Below are 17,280 nucleotides of genomic sequence, written 5' to 3' on the forward strand. Positions count from 1 at the left end.
CCACAAAAGCACTATTAAAGAAATCTACTAACAATATTCAGGACTGAAACGATTAAAATTAACTTGCTGAATAATTTTAAAAGAAAAAAAAATTCAAATTACTTTTTTATTTTTTAAACTGCCTAAACACTTTTCCTCCTCAAAAAAGTTAAACACATATGGACTAGACACATGGCAGTGATCCAGTGAGAAAAGCTAGTTGTTTCCTACCTATAAACTTTCCAAAAATTAATTTCAACAAGCTCCAGTTTAAAAATCAGATGTTCACAGTGGAACTCAAGAAGGCCTTAGGCTACTGTGAAAATTAAAAGGAAAAAAAGAAAAAACAAACCCCCACAAAAAAATCCTTGACTAATGGAAGAAAAAGCTTGCTACTCCTAAGCAACTAGAATAAAGTATGTGGTCCACTGACAGAAGATAGAATTTCTTTAAGGGATAAATACAGTCAACTTACTACACAACAGGTTGATGCAAGTGAAACTGCTACAGTGCCCTAAAACAACAGCACAAGGGCTTAAACTTTAGCATGCAATAAAAGATTATCTGCATACTACAGGAAGTATGCAAAGGCGGGGGCAGGGGAGGGGAATGGATCAATCAATTAATTCTCCCTCTCTCTGAAACTCAGCAGCATGAAACAAGGCGACCTAGGGAATACACCAAAGTAACATGTCTGAATAAACAAATCAAGGAACAGAACAATAAAAAAGTTTCTAGTAATGATGTTATAAATACATTGCAGCCATTTTTCACATTAAGCTCAAGAAAGGAACAAAGGAAAGCTATGAGAAAAAAAATACAGAAAGCATTACTGGAAAGGTCATGAAATATGAAAGGGTGTATCTGTATCAGCAAACACTGCTACTGAAGACGCAGCTTGTGCCAATGAAGGAGTTATTCTGCCATCACAATCTCCCAAACAAGGTAAGATACGTTAACGAGAGGGATCTCTGCAACCAAAACAATACCCAAAGTAGGACTTGGGCAAGCTGTGCTTGTTATAGATACAATTAGTACAGCCACAACTTCCTTATCAAACACTTGGATGTAACTCATTCCCTTAAGTAAAACCACATCAAAACTTCAGCATTTCATTCATCTGGTTTTCTATTGTTACTCATCTTACAAAAAAGCAGTCTTGTCAAACAATATATAGTGTTTCTGAAGAAAACAGCAAAAATCCGAACAATCAAATGAGAAAAGCCTTCTGCAAAGACAACGACTATCAACAGAACTCTTCACAGTAGTCTTCAAATAGTTTTAAAAAGCAACGTACGTTGTTTTTAATCAGGGTAAGTTTGGTACTAGTATCACTGCAAACGAGCTCTCACAACAAGATTTAGGAGATCATGATCTAAAAATCTCAATCTGGGAATTATTCTTAATTCCAGAAATCTGCATGCTAAAATACACCCACAATGACTTTGAGTCTTATATGACTCAGGGAGAATCACATACACTAGATCTGCATGTTAAAACACTAGCTCATAAATGATGATTTTTCTAAAATTATTTCAATCCATATTGCTCAATGCGAAAAATATTTACTGGGGAACAGCTGTTTTCCATTGAGACAGCAATGAAGGAGAGGGAAACAAAAATATGACATTGGAAACAGCCAAACAGAAGGTCCGTACTTACTTTCTGAACTCCAGGTTGAATCAGACCCTAGCCCAGTAACAGTCTGCGCAAGATGCTAAAAGCAGGGATTTGTTTCTACCAGCGCAACCGTTAGTTAACCCCCCACGTTAGTCAGCAAGAGAATAAGAATAATGATTCAGCAATTAATGTTCTCAGACAGAAATTCTACAGGCTACTCAAATACTGGTATCCCAACACCTAAGCTCCATGAAAAAATTATGTTTATAAAACAGGCCTAAGAGGACACTGAAACATGATAGAATAAATCACTACTCCAGCTATGTCTTAAATATACATCAGCACCTGCACTCATAAAATGGCACAGAGTCAACCTGTGGAGCCCAACTGAACAGTTACTGTCTTTCTGGGAGATTTTTTTTTTTTTAAATAGGAGTATCAGTTTCTATATAACAAATTCTAACTATAAATATGGGTATTGAATAAGGGTCTAGCTATAAGGGTATTGAAAAACAAATAAATAAAAAATGAAAAATATTTTAAAACCAATACATAAAGTAACAGCGAGTACAATATTGAGGTGTTCTTTTATTGAGATTTCAAACATTGCCCACGGGAATTAAATCTATGCTCATAAAGAAAATACAAAATCCTGAAAACTTTACTATTTAAAAAAAAACAAAACAAAACAAAACAAAACAAAACACAACAGCTTCTTACAGAGCCTTGTGTGCTACGATGATTCCTGCCAAAGAAATTTCAAAAAGTTAAGAATCATACCACTACGGAGTGTAAGAATCATCTCAACACTGTATCAAAAAAACAAGTATCAACCCCAAAAGACAGACTGGAGCCTATCTAGAACTACCTGTATCATTCAGGTAGCTCTATTCCAAAATAAGTTTTGATTTAAAACTTCATAGTTTACCCTGTGATAAAGAAATATAAAAGCAGTTAAGCCATGAATGTTGCTTACGCTCACCTGAGAACATGTAATCTCTGTGCAACCTCTAGTGAATGCCAACAAAGCCAGAGATCTGTATTTTGCATCACACCTTGATGCAAATACCAAAATTGCTGCAAGAAATACAGATTACTTCACAGCAGAAACACTTGCTTAAAATGGTAAATATTTACAAATATAAACACAATACCTAAATCCAGCATCTTCTGTGAATACAACCTGCAGCAATGTTTTTTGAGAGTATCAACTCCACGCAGTCACCTACATAGTGCATTAAATCAATACATTTATTTCTAAAAGTTTCACATGCAGTATTAGTCTACCTTTTGCTTCTAGCAATTTTAGCTGGAATCCTTTGACACTAGCTACATGGACAAATAAGGAGGGGACAAAAGGGACCATTCATTACTTACAGAAATAATTTTCTGGGGTGGGACACCAAAAGTTCTAAATCATCTTTTTACTCAAGAAAAATTAACAAGTTAATAAAAGTGACCTCCAACTAAACCACAAAAGATGGGGGAGGAAGAAGACCTGGACGGACACACCAACCAACCAATTTTCCTCCTCATACTCAGACTGTGCCAAGAGTCTCAACCACCTTTTACTCCCAAGAGCCCTTCACACAATGGCATACCAAAGCAAGTCCTATTTGTGTCCCTATAAATTAGATTCTGACAACATTCACAAGGCTCGATATAATTTTTTCCCCACATATGCTACTGCACAGAGACCAGTCTTGGGTTCCACTGTTACGCAGCGTAACACCAGATGTTGAAATTGGTCTCCACATTTGAAAACATTAAGATGCAGCAAGAGACAGATTATTTCATTTCAATTAGCTTCTCGACACCAAAACCAACTAAACCAACCAATCTTTAAAACCCATCAGCTGACGCTAAGTAATCTGCATCCTTATACTGTTACAGCCCTACCGAAGCAAAGGGAAAGGGGATTCCCCTTCCCATGGGGAAAAGCGAGGCGGCAATCTTCTCTTTGTTCTACCTCCTCCATATTCTGGTCGCATATACTGGTCACATTGCTCATGATTTAGCTTCATTTTAAAGGCCCTTTGGTCCTCATTGAATTATTTACCAAACGCATGGACACTTCATCTATCAATTTGATCCTTAAAATAGTATCTTGGAATTGGAATAAACACACTAGCTACTGCAGAACTCTCACTCAGAAAGAGCCAGCCATATTCTACTATTATTAAACACATCCCTAACAAAACCCTAATAAGAATAGAATTGTCTCGAGGCATGTAAAAGTCACTCAAATGAAAACCCAGAAACTAGTTTATTCTTTACATTACGACAGTGCCCAAAAGCATTCTTCATACTGGCTCATTACCTAGAACTAATCACAAAACTATTCATAAGCCCAGATTATTATTTATTTAGTAGCATTTCATACATCTGCTACTAGATTTCAACCCCACAAAGTTTATATATGGAATTAATTCTGAAAGAGCATAGGAAAATACCTGAATTAAATAATTTTAGTGCATTTTCATTTTCCTGCACCAAAGCCTTCTTGTATGTTCCTTCTCACATTTAATATTGTGTTTATCAAAATGTCTTAATATTACAGAAACAGTAGTTTTAACTAGCAACATGGAAACAAAAGAAACTAAAGCACACCAGTATCCTAATGAACCCACTGTCCTATGTACCAAAACATGTCATTTCATAATAAAGTTGATGTATCCTACAATAAACAGTTTTTCAGTATTTTTCAGTATATTCTATTAAAATATAAAGAGTGATTTGAGTTTGATGAGATTTGAAACTGAGATGATGTTTGTTTCAATGTTCTATATACGTTAGTATCAGCCATTTTAAAAAGCATTACAGACACCAATATTCTTATAGTTAAATTTTTATTTTGATGGTTAATTCAGCATTAACTGCTATTTAGTCAAACTGAAGGTTTGGAGGAAAAGACCACATAGGTAGCAAACATGGCAAAGAAATGCACAGAGGAGGAGGGTTAAACTGCTGTTCTCCATAAAAAATAACAATTTACCTTTTTATTGGAAAATTGAAATGTAAAATTATTTTCAAAACATAACGATTTTTCAGAAGTTTTTAAAGGTTAGAACAACTATAAATATATATTCTTTATCTATCATCATAACATACACATACACACACTCAAAGACCCTCTGAGAATACAATATTCATTTTGCTGCAGAAGAACAGACATTGCATAACAATGAGATTTGCTAATGAAATCAGCCATCAACCTGGAATACATATGTATTAAACCAAGACCTCAGTGTCATTTTCTTTTTGCATCGTTTGTTCTTTCTCTCATTTTTCCTCGACCTTTCAGTATCTTGTCCTACTCCTGCTTTCACTGCTTGAAGTACAGCAATATTACAAAATATTTTGTTAACACTGTATGTACAACAGTTTTTACTTTACAAAATTTATTTCTCTACCTATTGCTAAAAGTAGATTCTAATTGCATGGGTTCTATCAGCATTGTTAATGTAGCCTTGAAAGAAAAATCAATGGGTGCTAAGGAGACAAAGGAGTTTTATTTCTCTGTAAAACAGCAGGAATATCTAATAAAAATTGGGTGTCACTTGGAACAAACTATACTTTCACAGCTAAAGTTGCACACCATTTAATTCAACAATTTAATACAAGAACAACACATTTTTAAAAATTGCCTCTATATTTATCTAATGATTACACAAGAACAGAATTTAGAACCATCACACAAATAAAAGTGTAATTGCTTTGCACGAACATGCAAAAATCATCATGAAACCCAGTAAAACAATCCAGCAAGTTCAGTAACAGTATGTATAAGCATGCAGTATATGTATCAGTTACGCAAAACACTTTACTGAGAGAGAGATGAATACTGAATGGAATTATTTATTCTGCTACTCAGAGCTGACCAGAAATATGAAAACATTACAAAAGTATTTTAAAAGACATTTTTCTCTCATTATACTAATACCGTATTTTGGGTTTGGGGCATATATGCTGTCTAATACTTCACAGATAAAAAGCAACCTATTTACACCCCTAGCTCTAAAAGTATCAAAACTATCAAAACTAATAACACAGCCCACTAAATTTTTCCACTGTTCTCATTTTACAGAGTTTTTTAATTGAAATAATACAAATAAGCTATTGTTGCTATAATGCCACTATCAAGTTAGCATTACTGTTGATAAGCTCCAAAGTCATACCAAAAACTCATACAAAACAGTAGAAAATAAATGTTTCCTGGCTTGTTTGGTAGGGCTGGTTTTCTTCTTTGTGTGTGGGGGTTCTTTGCTTGTTTTTCTCCTTTCTTTTTCAACTAACACTCCAAAACCCTAATTCCATGAAGGCAAACCGCCAATTAGTTAGTTACCTTTAGTATACCAAAACTGCATACAGAACTCCTTTGGAATAAATGAAAGTAATTTGTAATTTATTTTCTCATTTTATCTTCAGGGCATAAGGAAGTCATTCAGTCATTCTATAGTTACGATGGCCATCACAACACCAAAGAAACAGAAGGCACAAGAGACCACTGAAAAATAGAGGAGAAAAATAATGAAATGTCTGAAAATAGACTTAACCATCCCTGGAGCCAGTCATATCAAATTGTCGCTATACAACCCAGGAAGAATACCATCAAGATACTGGACATAATGAACTAGGTAAGTAATTGAAAGCATAAAAATTTCCATAAACTCTCTTCATATGTGCTCCAATTCACTTACGTCATTGGGAGCTTTGAAAGCTGAAAGTATATAACACATGGCCTTACTTTTCCTTCCATTTCTCTTGCTTTTAACAATATGCAGCTACATGATATAAACATCCAGGCATATGTCATATGAAGCGGTCTTACTCTCATTCGTGCATTACAGTGTCCTAATAAAAAGATGTATGAAGACTATTTTCGATCACACGCTATCAAAAATGCTTCTAATTCAATTACAAAGCATTTGTCCTTCTGCAAAAAAGCCATCCACGTTACATCTCAAAATGACTGAAACTGAATAGATAGAGCCACAGTTCATTACAGTGGGCTCACCTTTGAAAGCAAAGGCTATACAACCTCCAGGGTTTGAAAGAAAGAGACTCTAATGCAACAACCTTGACCCTTGAAAATGCTGGGTCATTTTCTTCTGTGATGAACAGTGATTGCTTTCTATAATTCTAACAATTGTCATGTAGGCTAAAGAGTATGGCTGGCAGGCGATAGTTGTGAAATGCTTGCACTTTTAACAATGACTTACTACCCTGTAGTACAGGTCAACTGTCCAACTGAGCATCTTCTACAAGATGTTATAAGCTTTTGAAGCCATATACTACAACAACTGAAATCAATGGTTTTATTAGGGATCAAGCTAGTGTATACAGGACCTAAGAATATAGAGAACTGTTAAAGGATACAGTCTTAATGCAAACAATTAAATAAGAAAGACTCTAAGATATCCAAATCTACTGTACATATGAAATATGTGTCATGGTTTAACCCCAGCCAGCAACTAAGCACCACACAGCCGCTCACTCACTCCCCCCCAAACCCAGTGGGATGGGGAAGAAAATCGGGAAAAGAAGTGAAACTCGTGGGTTGAGGTAAGAACAGTTTAATAGAACAGAAAAGAAGAAACTAATAATGATAATGATAACACTAATAAAATGACAACAGTAATAATAAAAGGATTGGAATGTACAAATGATGCGCAGTGCAATTGCTCACCACCCACCAATTGACACCCAGTTAGTCCCCAAGTGGTGGTTCTCCCTGCCCACCCTCCCCAGTTCCTATACTAGATGGGACATCACATGGTATGGAATACCCTGTTGACCAGTTTGGGTCAGCTGCCCTGGCTGTGTCCTGTGCCAACTTCTTGTGCCCCTCCAGCTTTCTCGCTGGCTGGGCTTGAGAAGCTGAAAAATCCTTGACTTTAGACTAAACACTACTGAGCAACAACTGAAAACATCAGTGTTATCAACATTCTTTGCATACTGAACTCAAAACATAGCACTGTACCAGCTACTAGGAAGACAATTAACTCTATCCCAGCTGAAACCAGGACAATATGTGATTCTGGTACATAACTTGACAGTAGGCAATCATGCATATGTCTTAAGTACAGGGCATCAAACTTCACAACTTACACAACTTGGCACAAATTTCATGAACAAGAATGAGAACATAGAAACCAGTTACTCTACAGATAAAAGTGAACCCTCATTCTATAAATATAGAGTCAACCTCAGAGAACACCGATAAAATTGTATCAACAGTACACAGAATTAGATGCTGCCATGTGCTAAAAGATACCTGAATTTTTATCAATAAAGAAAAAACATGAACTCAGAAATGAGACTGAATTTATCAACCATATTTATCCTCTCTGAACTAACCAGAAACAGCTTCTTCAATATATTGCCTAAAATTCTGTATTTTACTGGAATAAAGCACACAGATATAGATGCCCACAGTATGAACATATTCTAAAAATTAACAGTCCAGTTTACTGTGGTTTAGGTTGTGGCTTAAAATCATATTCCAGAGAATTGACATTTCACATACACAGTTTTAGTATCGTACTGTACTAGCAGTCATACCTATGCACACAAACACACACCCGCCTTTATTTTCAGTAACACACAATGCTTAGTTAAAAGCTGTTTCTGGCACTTCATGCAGAAATTGCAAGCATCCTTCAAAGCTAACTTTTTAAAAAATCAGGCAATGAAGCATGCTTATGTTTTTTCATAATGAAATACTCCAAATTGTACTGCATTATGATGACTACTATTTATATACTTTTAGGGAATAGAAGTAGAGGACAATTTATTAAAGCACAGGAAGAACTCCTGAACACTGGAAGGTCACAGCCTATGTGCTGAGCTGCTAAGCAAAAACATCTATGATGTTCCAGAGCTGCCATTTTTCTTCCTTGACAAAGACTCCATCTGCCACAGAGCCATTTACAGCCTCAGAGTCAGAATATCAATGATTTCCAACCATTCTGCAAGTCTGCTTTCACCTTGACATCACCTCTGCAATACATCTAAAACAGATGATACATACAACCCCTCTACAAGCTCTAAGCCCATGCTTTATTCAACTGATATGCGTTTAAGCTGTGCTCTCACATACCATTTCTTTACTTCTTCCGAACCATGCAAGAATATTAAAACTCCAAATTCCACATCCTTTCCATTGCTGTGCTTATTTTAAATAAATCACCTTTGGAAAAACTGAGAAGAAAACCTTTCAAATATTGACAAAACATGTAAAAACAGTTAGAAAACATCTGATGATTTTAAAATCTGTATTTACACAATGTACATGCGCACAATCTCAATTTTTCTTTTCCAAATAAACAAAAAATGTCTAGTGAGATCCTTATTACAGACCACCATGCAGAATAAACTATCACAGCTTCACTGAAACCAACAAAACTACATTCAGCTCTACATCTCTTGGTGTATATACAAACTGATTAAAATAAAAAAAAATTCCAGGTTAGAGCTGGAACAAAAAAGGGAAGAGAATCTTGTCTTACTGAATGAATACCTCAAGAATTAGGTCCTCAGATAAAACAGATTATACATCATGGATCAATAAAACCCATTTTATATCTATATATATAGATAGATAGATATTCATGTATATGCACACACATGCTCTCCATCAAGTATGAGAATACTCAGTCCATCATCAGGCTCATCACAACACAACTTTAATGAATGTATTCCTTGATAGCAACTTTTGGAGTCTTGAAATTCAGGTACATGTTGGTAGTCTAGAGTAATTTTTTAAACATGCAAACTTGCAGCTTGATTTTACAGTGAAACTGGATCACAGGATAAACAATTTTTTATTACAAATATAAATGTAAACACACACAGTCGCGTAGCTAGATGTCAAACTATCACCATACAAACTCTCAACTTGTTAAATATATAGTAGCAAAATATTTGAACATTAGACAAAACTTGCAAGCAACTTTAGGAAAATTTACTTCATAACACCAGTAAAGTACATATTTTACAAACGCAAACTTTATCTCCCATCCTTTTTCCTCATTGCCTATGTCTTTACTTCTTCCTGTGACAGAAGTAATAGTGTCAGACACTTGACAAATTTTATCTGTTCTACTTCTACGTGCTCTCTGCCCACTATTCACTTCATTCAGGCTGCTTTTAATATGCCAAACAAACACAATTTAAGCCAAGAGTATTTTTCTAAATCTGCATGGAAAAAATGTCTCTTTGTCTCCCAAAATACATTGCACCCTAGAATTTCCCTGGCTAAATCACGCTAGGGCTTGGGTAGACCGCAGTATAAGGTTGAACTAGTTCAGGCATTACCTTTGTGCTTCCCTTAGAAAGGGTAGGATCAGATATACACAGATACATATCCAACATGATTATTTTATGACTTACAGGTATTCACCTGACACTGTCATATCACATCTCACCCCAAAAAAACCCAAAACCAAACAAACAAAAAAAAAAAAACACACCAAACTTGTTCAATTTTCCACCTCCTATCAATATAGATTTTGGTCATTTCTTATCTCATCTGCAATTCAACTACCCCTACCCATCTCCTCATTACAACTACTTACTTTGGTTTTTTAGTGGTGTTAAAGTGGGCTGGCAAACTACAGAATACAAGGAAACACCTGCATGAAACATACTTGTCTCAAGTCAAATACAGACCAGCACTTCACTGTTCACTATTCTTTGTGCCTAAGAGTCAAACCTGAAGAAGCGCACCATGCTACATCCAAATTTAAGACAATTGTTCCCAAACTGGGGAAAACCCGGCCCAACAGAAAAGCAAAGGAACACATCTTTGAGAGGATGTACTACAATCCAGCAGAGGTAAGGAGGCAACCAAGATAAGGTATTCAGGCATGGCCAGATCTGGGAGACAGAAGTACCCTAAGAAAGATCTCACTGAGGATGTGCAAGGGCAGTGGAAAAAAACAAGAGTCAGTCACTGTTAGAAATCCAGTACCTCTCAGTCTTACACAACGGCAGCTTTCTTCCACCATGTATTCGCTGCTATGAACCACTGACTTGACTCAAGAATTCCTTGATGCTACTGCCTCTTTCTAATTCTACCTTACTCCTTTAAAAATCCTGGGAGGAAATAGACAAAGGTGAAGAAACAGAAAATAATTAAGAGCTTTCTAGTTAAGACAGAATCATAAAGTTGTTTAGATTGGAAGGATCTTACAGAGGTCACCTGGTTCCATCTCCTCCTCAAAGCATGGTTAACTTCAAAGTTACATCAAGTGGCTCAGAGCCTTGTCCAGTAAACAAGATGCAGATTTTGCAGGCTCTCTGAGCACCCATTTCAGTGTTTCATAGAACCACAGACTGGTTTGGGTTGGAAGAGACCTTCAAAGATCACCTATATAGTCCAACACCCCCTGCTGTGGGCAGGGACATTTTTTACTAGACCAGGTTGCTCAAAGCCCCATCCAGCCAGACTTCGACCACTTCCAATGATGGGGCATCCGCAACTTCTCTGGGCAACCTGTTCCAGTGTCTCACTGCCTTCACAGTAAAGAATTTCTTCCTTATACCCAATCTAAACCTACCCACTCAGTTTAAAACCATTTCCCCTTGTCCTGTCACTACAGGCCCTGGTAAAAGTCTCTCTCCGTCTATCTTATGATCCCTCTTTATATATTGAAAGGCAACAATCAGGTCTCCCCAGAGTCTTCTCTTCTCTGGGCTGAACAACCCCAATTTTCTCAGCCTTTCTTCATAGGAGAGGTGCTCCAGCCCTCTTATGATGTTTGGTGTCCCTCCTCTGGACCCACTCCAACAGGTCCATGTCTTTCTTATACTGGGAACCCCAGAGCTGGACACAGTACTCCAGGTGGGGTCTCACCAGCACAGAGTAGAGGGGGAGAATCACCTCCCTTGACCTGATGGGCACACTTGTGTTGATGCAGCCCAGGATGCAACTGGTTTTCTGGGCTGCAAGTGCACACTGCCAGCTCATGAAGTGTGACAACTTTCATTCTCAGGAATTTTTCCCTTTTATCTAATCAAATTTTCCCTTCACATAACATGTGTCTCCTGCCTCCTTTCATTGTACACTTCCAAGAAGAATCTGACTTTTCTTCTAACACCTTTTAGGCAGCTCAAGATAACCACTAGCTTCCTCAAGCCTCCTCAAGGCTGAACGATTCCAATCCTCTTACACATCTATATTGTGTCACATGCTCTTGTTCCCTACTCATCTTGGTAGCCAACCACTGAACTCACTAAAGTATGTCACTACCTTTCTTGTACCGGGGACCCCAAAATTGGGATACAGCACTCTAGATGTGGTCTCACAAGGGCCAAGTGGGGCAGTGGGAATCATCTCCCCGAGACTGCTGCCTACACTTTTGCTAATACACCCCATGATGCAGTTGGCCCTTTTTGCTGCAGGAGTGCATGGCTGACTCACGTTCAGCTTGCTGTCTACCAACACCCCAAGAGCCTTTCTGCTACTGCCCCCAACCTGTCCTGCTAGGCAAAAATTTCTGAAAAAGATCTTTTATTCTTATTCACCCACCGTTATGATAAATTAGTAAACGGTGTATGGACTACCGATGCTACAAGCAACGGAAGAACAGAGCTACCACAACAAATCAAGAATAAGCCAAGGCTTTGTGCCTTTCACACATGGTTGAAGAGAGATGCTGATCAGGGTGCCACTCCCAGTTACCAAGCTGTTCTGTTTTCACATCAGTTTCTCACAAAACACTCATCAAAGCTCTTCCAGTTGTCAAGTTAAAAAAAAAAAAAAGAACTCTCATTGTTTATTTAATTAAGGATCCCAGTTTTGACTCTTTCGATTCCACTATTTCAAGTTTTCTTTTATTTTTACCACAGGATTTGCTGCTTACCTTAAAATCAGAAAAGAAATTAAATAAAGCAAACTTAGTTTTGCCTAAGGATTTTTAAGACTTTAAGAATATAATCAAATATCAAATGATTCACAGTAATACGAATTCTGGTAACTGCAAATAAAAAAGAAACACGGACAATATGCCTCCCTCCTTGAACTTGTAACCCTTACCTAGACCACACTTTTTAGAGCTTTCCTGCAGTGAATTGGTGAAGTCCTACTAAAAGCAGCTTTCTAGCTGAAACAGGAACACAATATTCAGATCAGCTACCAGCAGAAAAGTCCCTGAAGACTTAGATTTAAAAGATAAGGTTGCATCAACTTACATATGGAAAATTATCTTTTCAATAGTTGACTAGAAATGTCTTCTTAACCTAAACATCTAAATTACAGAGCTACTATATATTAAGACACTGAAATACAATTAGAAAAAATATTTCTCATTTCCCTTAAGCAAAGCTTTGTATTTAAATGCTAAGAACACTTCTATAAGAAAGCCAAAGAGAAGTGAAAACTCTTATCTAATCATATGTAGTTTGAAAGATTCCCAAACTTTTAAACTTTTGAAGTAACTGTAAACAACAAAGATATTTTTTTGTGCAAACAGATCGCTGTTATTGCAAAGATAAAACCAGCTGGTATTAACAATACAGTGATATTACTAAAAATTCAATTTACATCTGACCTCTTCCAGTTGCCATCTGTACAGTAAAGCTCAATAAACCACTTATTCCTCCTAGCAGATGCTTATCATAGATTGACAATACGTAATCAAAATCTGCTCTTTAACCCTTTCAGCAAATAACCATTATTAAATCTGGTTTCAGCAGCAGCATTAAAACAGTTGGGAGGAACTCTTACAGAAGTTGTGTTAGTAGTGAGGAGATTTTTTTGTTTTTTTTAAACTGCCTTCCTATTATAAAATACAACACATCAAATGTAGTCTAACTGTAATAAAACTAGGTATTCCACAGAGAAATACATACTTTATTAATTCTTTCCTTGAAACTTTCAGTCATTTTGTAAATTTTACTTCCATAATTGTTTTATCTAGCATGGTAATTTGTTTTCCTTGATAAATAGATCTAAACATACACATAAAAGCAAGCATATACACATACACACACACAATGACCATATCTGCAGACAAATCAGCAATACACAGCAATAAACTTTTATTTCATTTTTTAATTAAATTATTTTCAAAAAATAACTATGCAAAACTAAGTAAAAAAAGGCATAATTGCCTTCTCCCTGTTATTTACACTCTGTATAATTACTGTAAGCACATAAAACTGTTAAAATCTTATTATTTTTAGTTTCTCAGTCAATGTTAATTGTTGTTGTCATACTGAAGTAAAAAAATAATTAAATCTGCAGGTGTTAGACATATATGAAGGAAGTAAATTCTCACATTCTTTGGGGGATGGGCTGTTTTGGAAGATTTTATATTTTTTCTGAGCTTGCCAAATGTACATCCACCTACACTGTCAAAAAACCAAACTGCTACTTTTCAAATACTATTACTACAAGCAATGAACAGCATGTTTTCATAGAATGGTTTGGGTTGGAAGGGGACTTTAAGGATTATCTACTTCCAACCCCCCCGCCATGGGCAGGGACACCTTCCACTAGACCAGGGTGGTCAAAGCCCCATCCAACCTGGCCTTGAACACTTCCAGGGAGGGAGCATCCACAACCTCTCTGGGCAACCTGTTCCAGTGCCTCACCACCCTCACAGTCAAAAAAATTCTTCCCCATGTCCAACCTACCCTCCTTCAGTTTAAAACCACTGCCCCTTGTCCCGTCACTCCAGGCCCTGGTAAAAAGTCTCTCTCCATCTTTCTTATGATCCTGTTTTATAGATTGAAAGGCCACAACCAGGTGTCCCCTAGATCCTTCTCTTCTCTGGGCTGAACAACCCCAATTTTCTCAGCCTTTCTTCACAGGAGAGGTGTTCCAGCCCTCTAACCATTGTTGTGGCCTCCTCTGGACCTGCTCTAGCAGGTCAATGTCTGTCTTGTACTGTAGGCCCCATAATTGTTTGGGGGGGAATATAAAAACAAAGATTCTTTTTCCACAACCAAAGGCACCTTCACATGAATTCTCTGCATCCTTTAGAGTACTTACATTGATGAAAAGGCAAATACAGCTATGTATCTAGATGCATAAGCTAACTTCTGAAGAGAAGAATGGGAACAGTTGTGGGGAGGGAGCTAACGATAACGATATACTCAAATTGCCATAAAAGCATAAAACTATTTTTGTTAACCCAAGTTCACCAAATTTTTCTCTTCTTTCCCCCTTACCTCTCTGTACAGTGTGCTCCAATTTCTTATCAATAGTTTCTCATCAGTTGCCAGTTCCCAGACTTCTTATCAAATTTTACTTATAGTTCAACAATCACATTTTTCTTGCAACTTCTTTTGATCTGAGACATAGCAGCTGACAAGTGATAAAGCACGTGGTTTAAAAAAAAAAAAAAAAAAAAAAGGGTAAGATGTTTGCCTAACGCATGTTTCTCCAAGTCTGCTGTGTTTTTATTTCGTTTGCAAACAGGCTACTATTTACACACACTTAGGTTTCATAGAATCATAGAATCATTAGGTTGGAAAAGACCTTTAAGATCAGAGTCCAACCATCAACCATGCCCACTAAACCATGTCCTGAAGTGCCTCGTCTACCCATTTTTTTGAATACCTCCAGGCACGGTGACTCAACCACATCCCTGGGCAGCCTGTTCCAGTGCTTGATAAGCCTTTCAGTAAAGAAATTTTTCCTAATATCCAATCTAAACCTCCCCTGCCGCAACTTGAGGCCATTTCCTCTCGTCCTGTCACTAGTTACTTGATAGCAGAGACCAGCACCCACCTCACTACAACCCCCTTTCAGGCAGCTGTAGAGAGCGATAAGGTCTCCCCTCAGCCTCCTTTTCTCCAGGCTGAACAACCCCAGTTCTCTCAGCCGCTCCTCATAAGACTTGTGCTCCAGGCCCCTCACCAGCTTGGTTGCCCTTCGTTGTCATGTAAGGGAAGTGCTTTTCTTGGCAATTTGCTTCTATATTTTATAACCAGTAATTCAAATATACAAAATCTTTCCTGGGTCTGACACAGTAAAAAAAACTCAAAACACTTTGTTGTTGTTGTTCACCTTTACACTCCTAGTCATCAACTCAAAGTAGGCCAATACATACTTCATTACTGTAAAAAGAAACTGGGTAGTTTTCAAAACCTGTCAAATCCTTACTTCTACTTTCTGTAGAAAGCATGATTTATGAATCCTTTAACATCTTCCTCTTTGCTCAAGATTTTCTTTTTCTCCCTCCACTCTCCCCGCCAAAAAATGGAAAAAAACTTAAGCGTAGATCTCACCCACAAATATTCTTCTGCTAACCACAGCATGCGCTAACTCTAGTATTCCTGTAATGACAACATCTCTCATAAACGTAACTTGTCATCACAATTTTGGTCAAATTCTGAGGTCTCTCTTCTTAATTTTACTTTAACTCTCTAAAACATTTTGTTCAGCCTTCTGCTCAGCTGATCTTCTACTTTTAATTCACTTGTTTAATTATAGCCATTAATAAATTTTTTAGTTACAACCATATAGAAAATTTTTAGAAAGTATTATCTGCGTAACTTTCAAGTACTGTGTCAACAGTTCTACATTGTGTCTGTTTCCACAGGTAAAGCGGTACTGTTAGAATTCACCGCCACCACCCTTTAGAACAAATAAAAAGAGCCATCACTGGGAATGAAAAGGATTTTGTATTTTGGGAGTAGAAATTTAGAAATTATCTAAAATGGCATGACTTTAACAGAGGAAAAAAAAAAAAACAACTCATGAAGTACAAGGAGTTATTACTTGCCATTTTTCCTAATCTTTTCGAGCTCTCCCTTGAGCAACCTATTTGTTATAACGGAATGCATACTGAAGTGCCATTTCTTTGGATGGAAGGGTTGTTATTGCTTCATAACAAAGAAAGTATGTTCTGTAGGCTAAAGAATTGACTGTACCCACAAAAATGTTAGAGATAGCTAAGGATATGTTTTTTCTTCTTTTTCAGAGATTTGACATTTCTCATCCCTCACAAAAGGGTTAAGTAACTTATAGTTGGCCACAAACACACAAGCAGAATAAACTGGTACACTGAGTTAGTACAATCAGCCTTAAAAATAAGCTTGTTTCCCTTGCATTTTTTAAGGCCTACAGGAAAACTGATCAAAAACGCAAAATCTTTCTATAAATTCCTCCTGCTCTTCTCCAATTGCATATTTAGAGGGAGAAAAGTTATGCATGTCAACTTGACCATTTATGGAGCATTCTTCTCATTCTACTGAGTAAGGCACTTCTTTGTTCAGTATTCATCCTGATTCTTCTACAGAGTAACAGGTCAGCTGCAGCCAGTCAGCAGCTTTCATTCCGTGGTTCTAGGTCTAGGGAAAACTGCCCCTCAAGTAGGATCTAGACTTGTTTGTGAGTAGTAACTCCCAAAATATTAAGGAGGAAGGAGCCCTCATAATACTTGAGTGTTCAGAGAAGTCAGAGAGAAATTTTCAACTTGAGCAATGGGTGTTTTCATATTTCATGTACCTGTATTCTCAATGGGACTGCCTCTCCTTCCCAAGGAAAAGGACTAATTTTTTTTTTTTTTTTTTAAAGATTTCACAAGTCAGAAAGTTAGCAGGTTTAGCTTTTTAAAGCCCAAGACATGGGTAACGTTTAAAACTAACTAGATACTACACACTCCTACCCCCTGCAAAACTGCAAGCTGCTTCTAGGAAGTTTCAATGTCTTTCTTCAGACATAGG

At 37.0% G+C, this 17,280-nt stretch overlaps 1 protein-coding gene across 5 annotated transcripts in view; it reads right to left on the minus strand.

Moving 5' to 3' along the window:
- The window catches only part of BAZ2B (bromodomain adjacent to zinc finger domain 2B), a 165,513-nt gene that overhangs the window by 105,968 nt on the left and 42,265 nt on the right, over positions 1–17,280 (minus strand). The gene's annotated exons all lie outside the window — the stretch shown is intronic.

This window comes from Harpia harpyja, chromosome 7 (assembly GCF_026419915.1).
Source record: "Harpia harpyja isolate bHarHar1 chromosome 7, bHarHar1 primary haplotype, whole genome shotgun sequence".
Taxonomy (NCBI): domain Eukaryota; kingdom Metazoa; phylum Chordata; class Aves; order Accipitriformes; family Accipitridae; genus Harpia; species Harpia harpyja.